At 46.3% G+C, this 16,010-nt stretch overlaps 1 protein-coding gene across 1 annotated transcript in view; it reads right to left on the reverse strand.

The window, feature by feature from the left end:
- Positions 1-3,634, reverse strand: part of LOC123766144 (nuclear hormone receptor FTZ-F1 beta) — a 294,638-nt gene extending 291,004 nt beyond the window's left edge. The window contains exon 1 of the mRNA XM_069321246.1: positions 3,206-3,634. The gene's annotated coding sequence lies outside the window, so the exon portion shown is untranslated. The remainder of the gene's footprint in view (positions 1-3,205) is intronic.
- Positions 3,635-16,010: the final 12,376 nt, after the last annotated feature.

The following is a 16,010-nucleotide window of genomic DNA, read 5'->3' on the forward strand; positions in this document are numbered from 1 at the left end:
GGAGGTACGAACCCTGGTCGGCACGTGACCACCTACGGCCGTCCCAAGCCCCACGGGACATATCCCTAACCCTCAGGGACCCTCCAGCATCTCATAGTTAAGCTGGACGCGACGGAACGCCTGGCGAGGCCTCAGCACTAAGGGGGGGGGGGGGGGGAAGCGGGTGCTTTGTTGGTGCCCAAACTTTACAATAGAATGAGCCACATGAGTAAAGATTCCTATCTTGCGTGGGTTTTCACGCAAACACAATCTATATTATTACAAAATTCATCATTATATATAGGCTTTAAAAGACTAGACCTTTCAAATAAAAAAGGTACTTTCAGAAAATTTGTTATTTCGAGCTCAATTCTATGACATTTGTTCATTTCTCTTCAGGAAGCTAAGCTTTGTGACATTACTGGTTTACCCAGTTTTAGTCTTATGAGGAATCTGCTTAAGTACGAGTCCAAGGCATAGGACCGTGTGAATAGTGGTAGTGAGCCAATAGGGAGGCTGGCCTGCCATGCGACACTTGACCAGAGAAGTGTGGCAGCAACTTCCCCTCCAGCTGCTGCACAAACGTCACGGTTCTTCCTGACAGAGCCTTCCTAACACTGCCTTGCCGCCTACCTCCTCAACGTGATCACGCTTCATATTAGTGTATAACGCTAGTGGCAAGTTCAGGATAATACTAATAATAATGAGAATGCAATACTAAAGATGCTTAGTCAATTCATGTCAGATTGTGAAGAATGGCATCATCATCATCATAGAGAACATTGTTTAAACATCGGAGTCCGACGACTCGTCAACCTCAATCCACTCAATATAAGAAATATTGCCTAACACAAGTGGAGGCTTTCAAACGGGAAATTAAACAAGTTCCAGTAAGAACTGCTGACTCAGCTGGGTTGTGATGGATGTGTGGGTCTGATGGCCACTGCAGGCAACAGCTTGACTGATTATCACCCGACAATCCTGGACCTTGGCCAAGCTTGGGTACCAGTTCTCTCAAAATAGACTAGAGGTAAGCTGCAGGTTCACATTAGTTTGTCTTCAAGTTGTTGTGAAGAATGTCTATCCTGTACTAGGCCATGAAGAAAATTTGAGGACACTCTACAGAGATTGAACAAGTGGCGAGTGATGGAGTGACAGGACAAGAGTTGTTATCGACAGCACCTATCTGAGGAGTTGTTTTAGATTCAGCTGCTGGGAACATAAAGTTCCAAGTAGCACGGGCTATGGTGAGCCCGTTTTGGACTTACCTGGCACAGGAGCGGGGCTGTAACTTGACCTCTGGTTTCACTTCAACAAGCATATCTCTTTCGCCTTTTTATTTGAGTCTGAGACTTAGTCTTATACTATCTTCGCCGAGCGGACAGCACGCGGAACTTGTGATCCTGTGGTCCTGGGTTCGATCCCAGGCGCCGGCGAGAAACATTGGGCAGAGTTTCTTTCACCCTATGCCCCTGTTACCTAGCAGTAAATAGGTACCTGGGTGTTAGTCAGCTGTCACGGGCTGCTTCCTGGGGGTGGAGGCCTGGTCGAAGACCGGGCCGCGGGGACACTAAAGCCCCGAAATCATCTCAAGATAATCTCAAGATAATCTCAAGATACACTCTCGGTATTAGTTAACTCGGCTCCTCACCTGCAGCACCTTCCTCAGTGTCAACAGTTATACACCCAACATTTCCATGTTAGTGGCTTCATATAATGTACATTGTTTACAAACCACTTCTCTAATGAATTATATATCAAATGTAATTTTATATCAATATAATAATCATTGTATTTATACAAATAACACTAGTTCATTCCCCCATTTTACACTATGAGCACCTTGTAATGCTTTCAGGCTGGAGTAGAGAGCGTCTCTCGCACCCTCCAGCTCTACACCTTCGTGTGCTGTTATAGATAACGAGGCTATAATTACCGGAGCTGGTGTCCTTGCATGACTAACTGCACTGTGTAAGGTAGACTGCTTCACCTCCAGCCTCACGCCCCACCTGTGATCTCATCAACAACCTCCATCTTCCGCTACTCACATCATCCCCTCCACTATTCACTACCGGTAATGGCCTTATGTATATATTCATATGATTACATAAAGTATATAAGAATGAGCCGTTTCATCATCTGTCGTCAACAGATGTGTGACTGAACACGAATTAACAAACAGGTTGTTCATACAATAACAATGGTCTGAGTGGTGTTCTCTTGTGCAATTACTTGCCAACTTGAGCACTCAGAAAGTGTGGTGTGTGGCGAGGTGTTCCCCCCCACACACCCCTGCACCTTCATAACCAGCCACCTGTTGCACCATACATGACCGACCTGCACGAGGGGGGAGAGAGAGAGAGAGAGAGGGGAAGAAGGAGTCGTTAAACCACATCACCTTACACCAGTTCAGACTCTAAATTCCCACACCAGGCGTCAGTTGTAGATTCAGGTCCGCCTCACGATGCCAGGTGCCGCACGTGACCGGGCGCCGGCGGGCCTAGGCACCCCACTTAGCCTGCCCACGCCCACGATTATTGCAGATGTAAATATTGCCGTGATAATAATGCTACAAAAACGTGAGAGTGTTGATATTATTAGCGCCAGAACTGTGGTGTAACAAGTGTGAGGCCAAACTGTATCTCGTAACATTACCACCAACACCAGTATCACCCCCAGCACCTGCATCACCAGTATCACTAGCACCAATATAACCACTAGAATCACCAGTATCACTAGCGCCAACAACTAGAATCACCAGTATCACTAGCACCAATATAACCACTAGAATCACCAGTATCACTAGCACCAATATAACCACTAGAATCACCAGTATCACTAGCACCAATATAACCACTAGAATCACCAGTATCACTAGCGCCAATGTAACTACTAGTATCACCAGCAGCACCAATAACACCATAACCTTACCACCACCGCCATACCCGTCACCAGACATCTCCCAGCACCTGGGCTCCCTTGACCTTTCTACGAGGAAAGTTGTAGTATACTGAGGCTGCCTGACCTTGTTTCTCCTGACGTGGCGACCTTTGAGTTCACGTGACTCATTCAGGTTGATGACCCCCACCTCCTCACTCCCCCAGCTTCCCACGGTGAGGAGGGTGGGGGGTATTAAGAACCCTCTTAATCCAAGTAAGGGTATTAAAGGAACACTGAGCGCACGTGATGACGAGATGAGGATGCTGTTTACAGCCTACCAACCTACCTCGTGCACGTGTTGAGTAGCGCCGAGGGACCTGTAGTGGGCAGCAAAGAGCAGCAGCAGCAGCACGTCCTTGTTAAAATCCATGAGTAATCCACGAGTAATCCATCCGGTTAGCGAAGAAGAGCAGTGGACGTTACGTGCACACTGTCAATAGTTCCTCTTCAGTAATGCACTAGCCCAGCAGCGATACACATTGTTCAAGCCGCCACATATATCCACAAAAAGCACCAACACTATACGTTCTATATACGTGAACAGTACTCTACGTTTAATAATCCACACTCGACCACGAACGTTACACTCGTGAAAATCATCTAGTAATTTATACAGGCACCAATGATATTTTAATGCTAGGGGGTTAAAACCATCTTATTATCCGTACAAGGCCTTGATGACACTAAACGCATATATTCATCTTACAAAGATAAATATAGGGGTTGAGAGAGAGAGAGAGAGAGAGAGAGAGAGAGAGAGAGAGAGAGAGAGAGAGAGAGAGAGAGAGAGTGGGAGTGGGAGTGAGGGTGAGCGAGAAGACAGACGGAGACAGAGCACCTCCGGTCATCAGCTGGTGACCGGGTCAATAGCCACAACAACTCAGGCCTGTCGTCGCCGTGGGTGCATTGTAGGTGGCCTGCAGCGGCCTGCTCCCTAGTCTCTTAACACAGGTGAAGGGGGCGCCGACCTTCCCCTCCTGCATCACACACGCGGCCACCACCACACAGATGCAACACGCGTCGGATCACCGCCACAAATTCGCGTACTGTGAATGCCTGTGAAGGTCTGGGTCTCACATGGTGTGTGTGGGCCGGAGCGAAGGGAGTGAGAGTGAGGTTCACGCTGGCGGGAGAGTGTGCAGGAGGAAGGGAGAGAGGGGGGGCGGCGGACTCTCTCACTCCCTCTCCCGTACGCCCCTCCCCCATCCCCTCGCTTCTGCCCGGATCAGCTGGTACACGTCAAATGGGAGCTTGGCTGCTTGGTCCCCTTCCCTTCTCTCTCTCTCTCTCTCTCTCTCTCTCTCTCTCTCTCTCTCTCTCTCTCTCTTTCCCTCTCCCAATCTCCCCGTCTCAACAATCTTCACGTTTACATTCTCTATTTTCCATGTGCTCTCATCCTTCCCATTTATTTTTGTTCTAACTGTCCTTGGTTCTGTCTTTCACCTACTCTCACTTTAAATGTTGATTTTTCTTTCCACTACAAAACAATTATATATTTAGTAAAGTTTCCCTTGCACTTAGCGTGATGGTGTTTGACTCTGCCTTCACGGAAAAAGGCTGAGTTACACTGTTAACATGAGTGTACAATACGAGAAATAAGCTGCCCGTGAAACAAATATTCAACTACAGTATTTCCATTTTCCATTAACGTCGCAATTTGCTGCAACAGGAGAGACAACTGTGGAACGTGGTCGGTTATAACACCACAACTGTATGTGTGTGTGTGTGTGTGTTTTCTCTTGCCTATCACGAGACCCAGCTTCAGCTCCCGGGGCCTCGTCTTTATAGTTAGATAGTTTGAAGGAATGATTCTCTATCATTTATTGAATCTTCTACTAAAACTGACTGGAGTTAGATAGACTTCAAGGTCTCCCCTTCTGATGTATTCCACTTGCCCTCAAACTTAACTAAATGCTTCCTTGCGTGGTGTGTATTTACCTGCTGGATGGGGTTCTGGGTGTTCTTCTACTCCCCAGGCCCGGCCCGAGGCCAGGCTTGACCAGTGAGTTTGGTCCAACAGGCTGTTGCTTAGAGCGGCCCACAAGCCCACATATCCACCACAGCCCGGTTGGTCCGGCATTTCTTCAAGTATTTTTTGTTGCGTGGGTGTAAGCTCTTGAGCCTTAGCTCCTTGCAAGTTTCACTGGTGCCAGAGCCTCTTGCCTCCCTCATACACCTGCAGTACTAGCCTGGTATGAGTTACCTTCATTTCATTTGCTCATCTGAGTTTCTCGTTTCCTCCAAAGCATTACGCTTGTCCTCCACTGGTTGGTTCGCTCCCTCTCCATTCCAGCGAAGTGTTATATACTGCTGTAGACGGTTGCTCAGAGGCTGAGCGCACTTCTTTCGTAACCGCAGGAAGAACTTTGTCAGGTCGTACAGCCTTTGACACGCCCTGATCCTCTTAGATGTTATTTTTATCTTCTCTGTTGCAAGTATTATCCTGCTTAGTTTCTCACTGAAGTGTCCCGTCTCCTACCTCTGGTAGGTGGTCAGGATCTGCAGTTCACGGAAGCTTTTGTTAAGTATCTCCCATTTCCTCTCATTTTCCGTTGGACCTCAACTCCTGGTTGAGCTCCGTTAGCCCTCCACTACTGGGCTAGTCCATCAAGTTTGCCTCCCGATAAGAAATGTTAGCAAATCTGGTTGGTTTTCAGCCTTGGATGTTCTCGTTAATATATTGCTTCTCTGTTGCTTTTTTCATATTTTATTTTCATGATGTTTACACAACACCGGATTATCTTTTTCCTGAAAACGATAGTACTATCGTAATGCAAAGATACATCTATTCATTGCTTCTGTTACTATTTGAGAGTATTAACTAGGTAACAAGATAACCTAGTTACCAAGATGAGCAGTCTACCATGGCTGGAAATGACAGGTTAGTACACATCCAGGTACCATGGTTGAGAACGGCGCGCAGGTACAAAGACACAGGTATGAGAATGGAACACCGATACTGAGCCAAATGTACACTTAGTTGAGAACGGTACAGAGAAGTTGAGACACAGGTACACATAACTGAGAACGCTGTTGCCGAGATTCTGTCCCCTGGAGTTTGCCTAATCTTGATATGCGTGATCCAACTAGATGACCACCTAATAGCAATCACCTCGTGACATTCTCCAATGTCAAGTCAACCCACTATGGCTATACCCAAGATTATTCAGCTCTTGCTTTAGACTCGTGACTGACATTATACAAATAAACCATTCATGCGAGTTACTAAATCAAGTAGAGATAACCAAGTAACCACCTGAGAAACAAGTATGAAACCAAGCATGACAAATGATTGTGTTTCATCTAAGTTATCAGTGTAATAAATTAACGGGAAAGGGCTCAGTGAAATGTGCAGAGTGAAAGGAGTGTTGATGCTCGATTTTCAAGTGTGCAGTTTCTCTAGACCTTCGCTACAGTAAAACCTAGACTTGCCACCACTACTTTCTTCCTATTGTCTGAACCACTCACATTCGCCGCTACAAGACCATGTGTGTTGTCAGCCAGCCGGAGCTGCTACCAGAAAAACCGCAGCTCTTACTGCTGTTGTTACCATGTGACATCATTCATCCATCTGCGCCTGCATTGCAACCTCGCCTCATGTGTGGTCCATTGTGTTTGCCACACCTGCTGCCCGCCATGTGTCGTTCCTACACAAGATACCACATGCGGTCGGTTATTAGGGATCCAGCACCGCGTCTGTGAAATCTGACATGTTGAGCCACATGCAGTAGTGTCTGAGAGAGGGACAGGACTGCGAATCTACCATGTTCCATGCCCTAGCCACGCTGCAATCATGCGCGTTTCCAGCTGTCCCAAGTCGTCACCGAAGCCGAGTAATTGGTATGAGTGCTGAGGCCGGCCATACTCTTTGTTCTTTGTTGTCAAGTGTCTTTCTGTACATTGATCTTGGTGATCAGCCGCTTTATTAACATCTGCAACATGTGTTAGGTACAAGATCGAGTAAGACCAGATGGTGTACAAGGGAGAACCAGTGTGGTACCAGCCATTATGCCCGTCATCTGTGAAAGTTATTTACATACACCGCACATTTAGTTACATGTGTTGACTGCCTCAGTGATGAGTCATTTGTGGATTTACCCTGTGCACTATTTTGTTGATTTCGTTCTGCATCCTTTTGTGTTTTGCCCGAGCGTCCTGTTTTGTGCTCCAATGTCATCCCTTCCCGCCGGCAGTTTTTTTTTTACGTCTTTTTTTACGTTATACGTTTTATGTATGGCCACTTCTACCACAGACGTGGCCATACATTTACAATGCTAACCAGCATATATACATTTTCTTCTGTCCTCCATGGACAGGGTTAGAGAAGTGTTAAACATATAGTTCAACAGTGACAGGAGCAGAGATTATGAGTTGTTGTTAAGTGAAGAGTTAAGTTAGGTTTTGTGCCTTAGTGGAGGCATACTCCATCAGTTGGACCTCCCCCTGTCTCTAATACGATATTAGCCTTGCAGACACAAATCTCTAGTAAAAGCCAGCACCCCGGCGGGGAGCCGGCGGCTGAGCGGACAGAACATTGGACGCGTAATTCTGTGGTCCCGGGTTCGATCCCGGGCGCCGGCGAGAAACAATGGGCAGAAGATGTCCCTGTTACCTAGCAGTAAATAGGTACCTGGGAGTTAGTCAGCTGTCACGGGCTGCTTTGTGGGGGTAGAGGTCTGGTCGAGGACTGGGTCGCGGGGACACTAAGCCCCGAAATCATCTCAAGATAACCATCTCAAGATAACCCCCGGGCGTATTACCGAGTTTACTGAATTAACGCTATTAGCTTCTCCACGTGTATTTACACAAAACCATCGTAAACAGTGCTGCCACCATTGCTACCTAAATTAAACCACTGACAGCGCTCTGGTCATCAACACCGCATAGCCAGTTATCACAATTAAACTAAAACATATTGATGTAGAACTCAAGAGATAATCCTTTAAATTGTTCACTGCATTGACGAGGCACTAACGTCCCACCCGAACACAAGTCAGTGCACACCTGCCTGAGAAAGGAATACCTAAAAGGATCCCCAAAAGGATACCCAAAAGGATCCCCAAAAGGATCCCCAAAAGGATACCCAAAAGGATCCCCAAAAGGATCCCTCACTCGACCAGCTGTGTTCCGGTCTGCTTGGCTGCTCTTTGTTATTTGTCTTGCCATTGACACTTGTCCACGTCTGCACATTGAAGATGATACTGGCAATTGCAATGATTGCGCGAACAAACATTCCACACTAAAGCACAAGTACACTCCTTGTAGGCCAGCCAGAGGCTTAGGGCCCGCGCAGGAATATCCCTACACAAAATAATTCACATGGCTGAGAATGGTACAGGAGGTACTGAGACAAAGGTACACACAGAACGGTACAGGAGGTACTGAGACAAAGGTACACATGACTGAGAACGGTACAGGAGGTACTGAGACACAGATACACATGACTGAGGAAGGGACGCAAGCTCTGCTGTTTGTAAAGTTGAAAGGCTTTAGTGATCAGCTTCGTACTGCACAAGAAGTCTCCAGGTACACCCGGCGTTAAGCAGTGATATAAACACAATTAACATTTTATCAACAATAACAATTCAACTATGATATATTAATATATTTAATCGCGTATTGAATGGGGAATTTCTTATGCTTGCTGGGAGGACGTTGAACAACCGCGGACCTCTGATGTTTATACAGTGTTCTCTGATTGTGCCTATGGCACAATCAGAGAACACTGTATAAACATCAGAGGTCCGCGGTTGTTCAACGTCCTCCCAGCAAGCATAAGAAATATTGCCGGAACAACCGTGGACATCTTCAAGAGGAAACTAGATTTATTCCTCCAAGGAGTGCCGGACCAACCGGGCTGTGGTGGGTATGTGGGCCTGCGGGCCGCTCCAAGCAACAGCCTGGTGGACCAAACTCTCACAAGTCAAGCCTGGCCTCGGGCCGGGCTTGGGGAGTAGAACTCCCAGAACCCCATCAACCAGGTATCAACCAGGGGAGAGAAACTTTAACATGTGTAAGGAAAGAGTGACGTAACAGCAAGTGGAAGAGGGGGGGGAGGTAGGGAAAGGGGGGACACTATGCCAACAGGTGACCAAGGACACAGTGGTCAGGCAGTGCCAGTGGAGTGACACTAGCTGACGCAGGGCCGTGAGGGAACTCGACCACACTTGGGGTGAATGTCTTACCACTAAGACTATCTTAAGCCGCAAGTCCGTCTACCCAAACGTGTGAATCCCCGTGTGTGTGTGTCTATCCCCCTGGCGAGAAGTTACATACCGTGTGTGTAAATGTTATCCCGTGTGTGACTAAACTACCGTATAGGAATGAATGTATCGTGTACATGACTATATACAAAGTGTCATCCCGGGGAAAAGCGGTGCTGGGTGCTCATGAGAGCGTGTTGGGCCTTGGGAGAGGGGAAGGGTCTCTCAGTAGGTCTCATTACGGCCACAATAACAACTATTCTCCTCCTAGACACTGCCACTAAAGGCACTCTCGTCGCTACGACAGTTTATCAACCACTGTATGAGTCTCATACACACATTCATGTCCGGCGGTCACATTCTTCACTCCAACTACACATTCCGCCACCATACGCACATTCACAGGAGTAATTAGCGAGATGTGAGGGAGGGAGGGAGGGAATATCAAGGGAAAGCGCCAAGCCATTATGACACTAGGAAGGGGGAACCAGGATAAGTGAGCTCTACAAAGACCTGTCCTCAGGTTGGGTCCATGCATCCGATATCTGACGTATAAATATTTTGCCGGACTGATTTACTTTGTAAAAGCGGTGGCTGTGTACCTGGGCCTGTGTGGGGTTGGTTACTTGAAGTGCCTAGGATTTGACAGAATTAGGCCTAGGCTGGAGAGACTTCCTAATGGTTGGGTGTCTTCTGGTGAATGGTTGGGCGTCTTCTGGTGAATGGTTGGGCGTCTTCTGGTGAATGGTTGGGCGTCTTCTGGTGAATGCTTGGGCGTCTTCTCTAATATGGACAATACGTCACATGGAAGATGGAGTTATGGACGAGTGGTTGTGAGGGAGAGTTGGAGTGTGGGGTGGAGAGGGAGCCGTTGTGAGGGAGAGTTGGAGAGTGGGGTGGAGGGGTGGAGAGGGAGCCGTTGCGTCACTCCTCCAGCCACCGTGACCTTGTCAAGTCTTGCACCACCACCTTCACAATTACTTCATCTGCCTGCCTTGCTGTATTAATGGCTCATCGCTCTCACTCCTCCCGTCTCCTCTCCCCTCTCTCTTTCCTCCTCTCCTCTCCTCTGGCTCGCTCTCTGGCTCTTCTCTCTTTCTTTCTCTCTCTCTCTCTCTCTCTCTTATCTTTTGTAATTATAGTGCCAGTTAATGTGGCATCAACGAATGTGTCTTAGTGTTGATCTTCCCACTGGTGATGTTGACCTGGTTGATGGTGGTGTTGCTGATGGAGATGTTGACCTGGTTGATGGTGGTGTTGCTGGTGGAGATGTTGACCTGGTTGATGGTGGTGTTGCTGGTGGAGATGTTGACCTGGTTGATGGTGGTGATGCTGGTGGAGATGTTGACCTGGTTGATGGTGGTGATGCTGGTGGAGATGTTGACCTGGTTGATGGTGGTGATGCTGGTGGAGATGTTGACCTGGTTGATGGTGGTGATGCTGGTGGAGATGTTGACCTGGTTGATGGTGGTGATGCTGGTGGAGATGTTGACCTGGTTGATGGTGGTGTTGCTGGTGGAGATGTTGACCTGGTTGATGGTGGTGTTGCTGGTGGAGATGTTGACCTGGTTGATGGTGGTGTTGCTGGTGGAGATGTTGACCTGGTTGATGGTGGTGATGCTGGTGGAGATGTTGACCTGGTTGATGGTGGTGTTGCTGGTGGAGATGCTGAACTGGTTGATGGTGGTGATGCTGGTGGAGATGTTGACCTGGTTGATGGTGGTGTTGCTGGTGGAGATGCTGAACTGGTTGATGGTGGTGATGCTGGTGGAGATGTTGACCTGGTTGATGGTGGTGTTGCTGGTGGAGATGTTGACCTGGTTGATGGTGGTGTTGCTGGTGGAGATGTTGACCTGGTTGATGGTGGTGATGCTGGTGGAGATGTTGACCTGGTTGATGGTGGTGTTGCTGGTGGAGATGTTGACCTGGTTGATGGTGGTGTTGCTGGTGGAGATGTTGACCTGGTTGATGGTGGTGTTGCTGGTGGAGATGTTGACCTGGTTGATGGTGGTGTTGCTGGTGGAGATGTTGACCTGGTTGATGGTGGTGTTGCTGGTGGAGATGTTGACCTGGTTGATGGTGGTGTTGCTGGTGGAGATGTTGACCTGGTTGATGGTGGTGTTGCTGGTGGTGATGTTGACCTGGTTGATGGTGGTGTTGCTGGTGGAGATGTTGACCTGGTTGATGGTGGTGTTGCTGGTGGAGATGTTGACCTGGTTGATGGTGGTGTTGCTGGTGGAGATGTTGACCTGGTTGATGGTGGTGATGCTGACCTGGTTGATGGTGGTGTTGCTGGTGGAGATGTTGACCTGGATGATGGTGGTGTTGCTGGTGATGTTGACCTGGTTGATGGTGGTGTTGCTGGTGGAGATGTTGACCTGGTTGATGGTGGTGTTGCTGGTGGAGATGTTGACCTGGTTGATGGTGGTGTTGCTGGTGATGTTGACCTGGTTGATGGTGGTGATGCTGGTGATGTTGACCTGGTTGATGGTGGTGTTGCTGGTGGAGATGTTGACCTGGTTGATGGTGGTGTTGCTGGTGGAGATGTTGACCTGGTTGATGGTGGTGTTGCTGGTGGAGATGTTGACCTGGTTGATGGTGGTGTTGCTGGTGGAGATGTTGACCTGGTTGATGGTGGTGATGCTGACCTGGTTGATGGTGGTGTTGCTGGTGGAGATGTTGACCTGGTTGATGGTGGTGTTGCTGGTGGAGATGTTGACCTGGTTGATGGTGGTGTTGCTGGTGGAGATGTTGACCTGGTTGATGGTGGTGATGCTGACCTGGTTGATGGTGGTGTTGCTGGTGGAGATGTTGACCTGGATGATGGTGGTGTTGCTGGTGATGTTGACCTGGTTGATGGTGGTGTTGCTGGTGGAGATGTTGACCTGGTTGATGGTGGTGTTGCTGGTGGAGATGTTGACCTGGTTGATGGTGGTGTTGCTGGTGATGTTGACCTGGTTGATGGTGGTGATGCTGGTGATGTTGACCTGGTTGATGGTGGTGTTGCTGGTGGAGATGTTGACCTGGTTGATGGTGGTGTTGCTGGTGGAGATGTTGACCTGGTTGATGGTGGTGTTGCTGGTGGAGATGTTGACCTGGTTGATGGTGGTGTTGCTGGTGGAGATGTTGACCTGGTTGATGGTGGTGATGCTGACCTGGTTGATGGTGGTGTTGCTGGTGGAGATGTTGACCTGGTTGATGGTGGTGTTGCTGGTGGAGATGTTGACCTGGTTGATGGTGGTGATGCTGACCTGGTTGATGGTGGTGTTGCTGGTGGAGATGTTGACCTGGTTGATGGTGGTGTTGCTGGTGGAGATGTTGACCTGGTTGATGGTGGTGTTGCTGGTGGAGATGTTGACCTGGTTGATGGTGGTGTTGCTGGTGGAGATATTTAGTGGTGATTGTAGCGGAGGTGGCTGACCTAATTTGTTGTTATGGGTGGTAAATGGGGTAAGTGACCCAGTGGGAGGCAGTAGTGGGAGATGGAGAGAGAGGGGGGGGGGGGGGCGGTGGTGGGGGTCACGTTGTGGAGGCAGCGGTGAAGCAACTCTTCCCCCCCCCCATTCTTGTGTTGGCAGGCCGAGGCCGCCACTCTCACATGCACCTTACCACCCACACTCACTTTCTCACTCTTCCCGCATGATTCACACACTCCCAGCTCCCCTCACATCCTCTCCCCGACCTACAAGGTCACTCGGCCCCCCTTCCCATTACCTTCCTTATTCAATCACGCTCATCCTCTCTTCCATACCATCCTATCTTTATATCTCCCTCATGTACAGTGATTCCATATATATGTGTTATATAAATATTGTATATATATATATATATATATATATATATATATATATATATATATATATATATATATGTGTGTGTATATCACGAAAATAAACACGTGATTAAGAATGTGACAATGTCAGACCACGGAGGAAAATGAAACAGGAAATTTCCTTAAGTACTTTCGTATATTAAATACATCTTCAGAAGGAATGATTTTACAGATCGAGTGATGGGTATAAATAGGCAGGAGAGAGTGGTGAAGTGGGGTGAAGTACAATACTTGGACAACGCAGACGGCCCATTGGCCCATCAGATGCACCCAATTGGCCCATCCGATGTAGCCCAAAGGCCCATCTGATACAGCAGACATACAAGCATAATACATAGGTAATTATAACATAAAGAGGTAAATATATACAATGAATTAGTGAGACAAACATTTGTCTCACTAATAATAACCGTGTAGTAACTACGCTACCGTAGTTACTACACGGCAAACCATGCAAAAACCTAACTCCAGAATAACACTAGCCTATCAATATTCAACCAAAATATCAGATCACTTAATAAACATTTTGATGACATAAAATAGATGACAAAATAGTGACATTTTACACTACTAGAAGCACTAGGTACTAAACTTTTTATCTTAACAAAAACACGGCTAAGTAAAGAACACATCCAACTACACAACTTAGCTGGTTATAAAGCCAGTCATTACTGCAGCCTGACAAAATGGGGCAGTTACAGCTATTATCAAGATGACTTCACCTGCATTAGTGTCATCTGCGATAGAGATGAATACTGAGAGTATACCTTTGCTCGATTCTCAAATAAATCCTTCAAATCCTCTATAACCAACTATTGGAGCTGTTAATAAATTTCCAAATACCAATATACCTGCATTCTCAAACAAGCTGAGAAATCTAATCATAAGCAACAAACTCAACAAAAACACATCTTTTTTTTGGAGGTGACTTCAACATTGACCTATTTATTAATTTTATTAATTCTGCTAGAATTTACCTACTTAAAATTATCTGTTAGATTAAGGACCTGCCCGAAACGCTGCGCGTATTAGTGGCTTTACAAGATTGTAAATACTATGCTATGTATTCTCTCAAACCCAATGTACCTTCTTGTATATAAGTAAATAAATAAATAAATAAATGTGAACAAAATAGTCCCCCAAGTCGACTACTTACCTAACAGCATGAGCTCCTGTATGCTAATCTCCGCAATATCACTCAAACACCCAATACAACCCTGGACCACATATGGACTAACATAATAGCCCCTCTCGATTCTGGTATAATCACTGACAGAACCAACCACTGTCCGACCTTCCTCATAGCAAACATGGAAATAATAATAATAAATAATAATAATAATTAATCACTAATCTATTCCTGTCTAACATATGGTATCTGTGCGTGGGGTTCCACTACTGCAAACTACCTCAATCCCATCATCACCCAGCAAAAATCTGCTATCAGAACTATAACAAATTCATATTTCAGTCAATACACAGCCCCTCTCTTCAAATCCCTAAACATGCCTAAACACACACTCCACACATTCTCTTGTACTATTTACACATACAACACCTTACTCTTTGACTCAAATCCTGACTTGAAACTCTTCTTTGGTAGATGTAATAGAACCCATGAGTACCACACCAGTAATAACTTATCCCTTTGATATTTTTTTTTTGAGATATATACAAGAGTTGTTACATTCTTGTACAGCCACTAGTACGCATAGCGTTTCGGGCAAGTCCTTAAATCCTATGGTCCCTGGAATACGATCCCCTGCCGCGAAGAATCGTTTTTTTCATCCAAGTACACATTTTACTGTTGCGTTAAACAGAGGCTACAGTTAAGGAATTGCGCCCAGTAAATCCTCCCCGGCCAGGATACGAACCCATGACATAGCGCTCGCGGAACGCCAGGCGAGTGTCTTACCACTACACCACGGAGACTGCTTTTTTTGCAGTTTAGGTTTTTAGGAGATTTAGGAGTCAGACTAAATCTATGCAAACACTCCATGCAAATAAACGGACCCAATATATGGAACTCGCTCCCTAATGAATTAAAAAAAATTCCAACCTATACTTTATTCAAAAGTAAAACCAAAAAGTACCTAGTTTCATCCTCTTAGTATCTCGCCTTATTCTACCCACTTAGTACCATTTAGCACATTCATCAGTATAATATATTCTATCAATGTGTAACGTAATTACGTTGAACTAAAATTCTGATACAATGTGCCTATTATTACTTTAATGTTTTGCTAAAGAACCTGGCCGAAATGCTATGCGTGTTAGTGGCTTTGCAAGAATGTAATACTCAAACGCCAATGTATGTACTTTCTCAACCCAATGTATTTTCTTTTATATAAGTATATATAGTGGCTTTATGTATTCTATGTACTAGCTCTATCTATAAATCAATCAGAATGTTTGTAACTACATCAATGTATGTACTTTTCCTAAATAAAATATTATTATTATTAAATAGACACGTTTAATACAACAACGAAATCTGCTAGTTTATGGTGTAGCAGCACTATATTTCGTTTTCTTTTAAAACAATTGGTTTAGAGATGCTTAGGGGCAACCATAGAAAACGTTTCTACTCTTACTATACTATTATCTAATTCTCTTTTTGAGGAAAGGAATAATGTATTTTGTGGGGAGGGGGACCTCGATTAGCAAGAGGTCCCTCCCTCCCAAAAGTTAGCTACTAATCTTTACCGAGACAACTGCATAACTCCCTGGTACAATTGTGCTGCTAGGTTAAATGGGGCTTGGTTTGAAAGAAAACGTGCCGAACCATTTCTCTCCCTCCGGGGATGGAACTCTGATAGGCTGTAAATAGGTTATGATACCTATTTGCTGCTAGGTGAATAGGAACATCAGGGTGAAAGAAATTCTACCCATTTGTTTCCCCATCCGCCGGGGTTCGAACCCGGACCCTTAAGACTTCGAACCCCGAGCGCTGTCCACTCAGCCGTCAGGCCCCCAAATATCCCGGTCCCCAATCATGTCAATCCACAATACGGTAGAGAAGGAAAAATCCTGCCAAATAGTAAATCTATGGAAAC

The sequence above is a fragment of the Procambarus clarkii genome, chromosome 9, assembly GCF_040958095.1.
Source record: "Procambarus clarkii isolate CNS0578487 chromosome 9, FALCON_Pclarkii_2.0, whole genome shotgun sequence".
Taxonomy (NCBI): domain Eukaryota; kingdom Metazoa; phylum Arthropoda; class Malacostraca; order Decapoda; family Cambaridae; genus Procambarus; species Procambarus clarkii.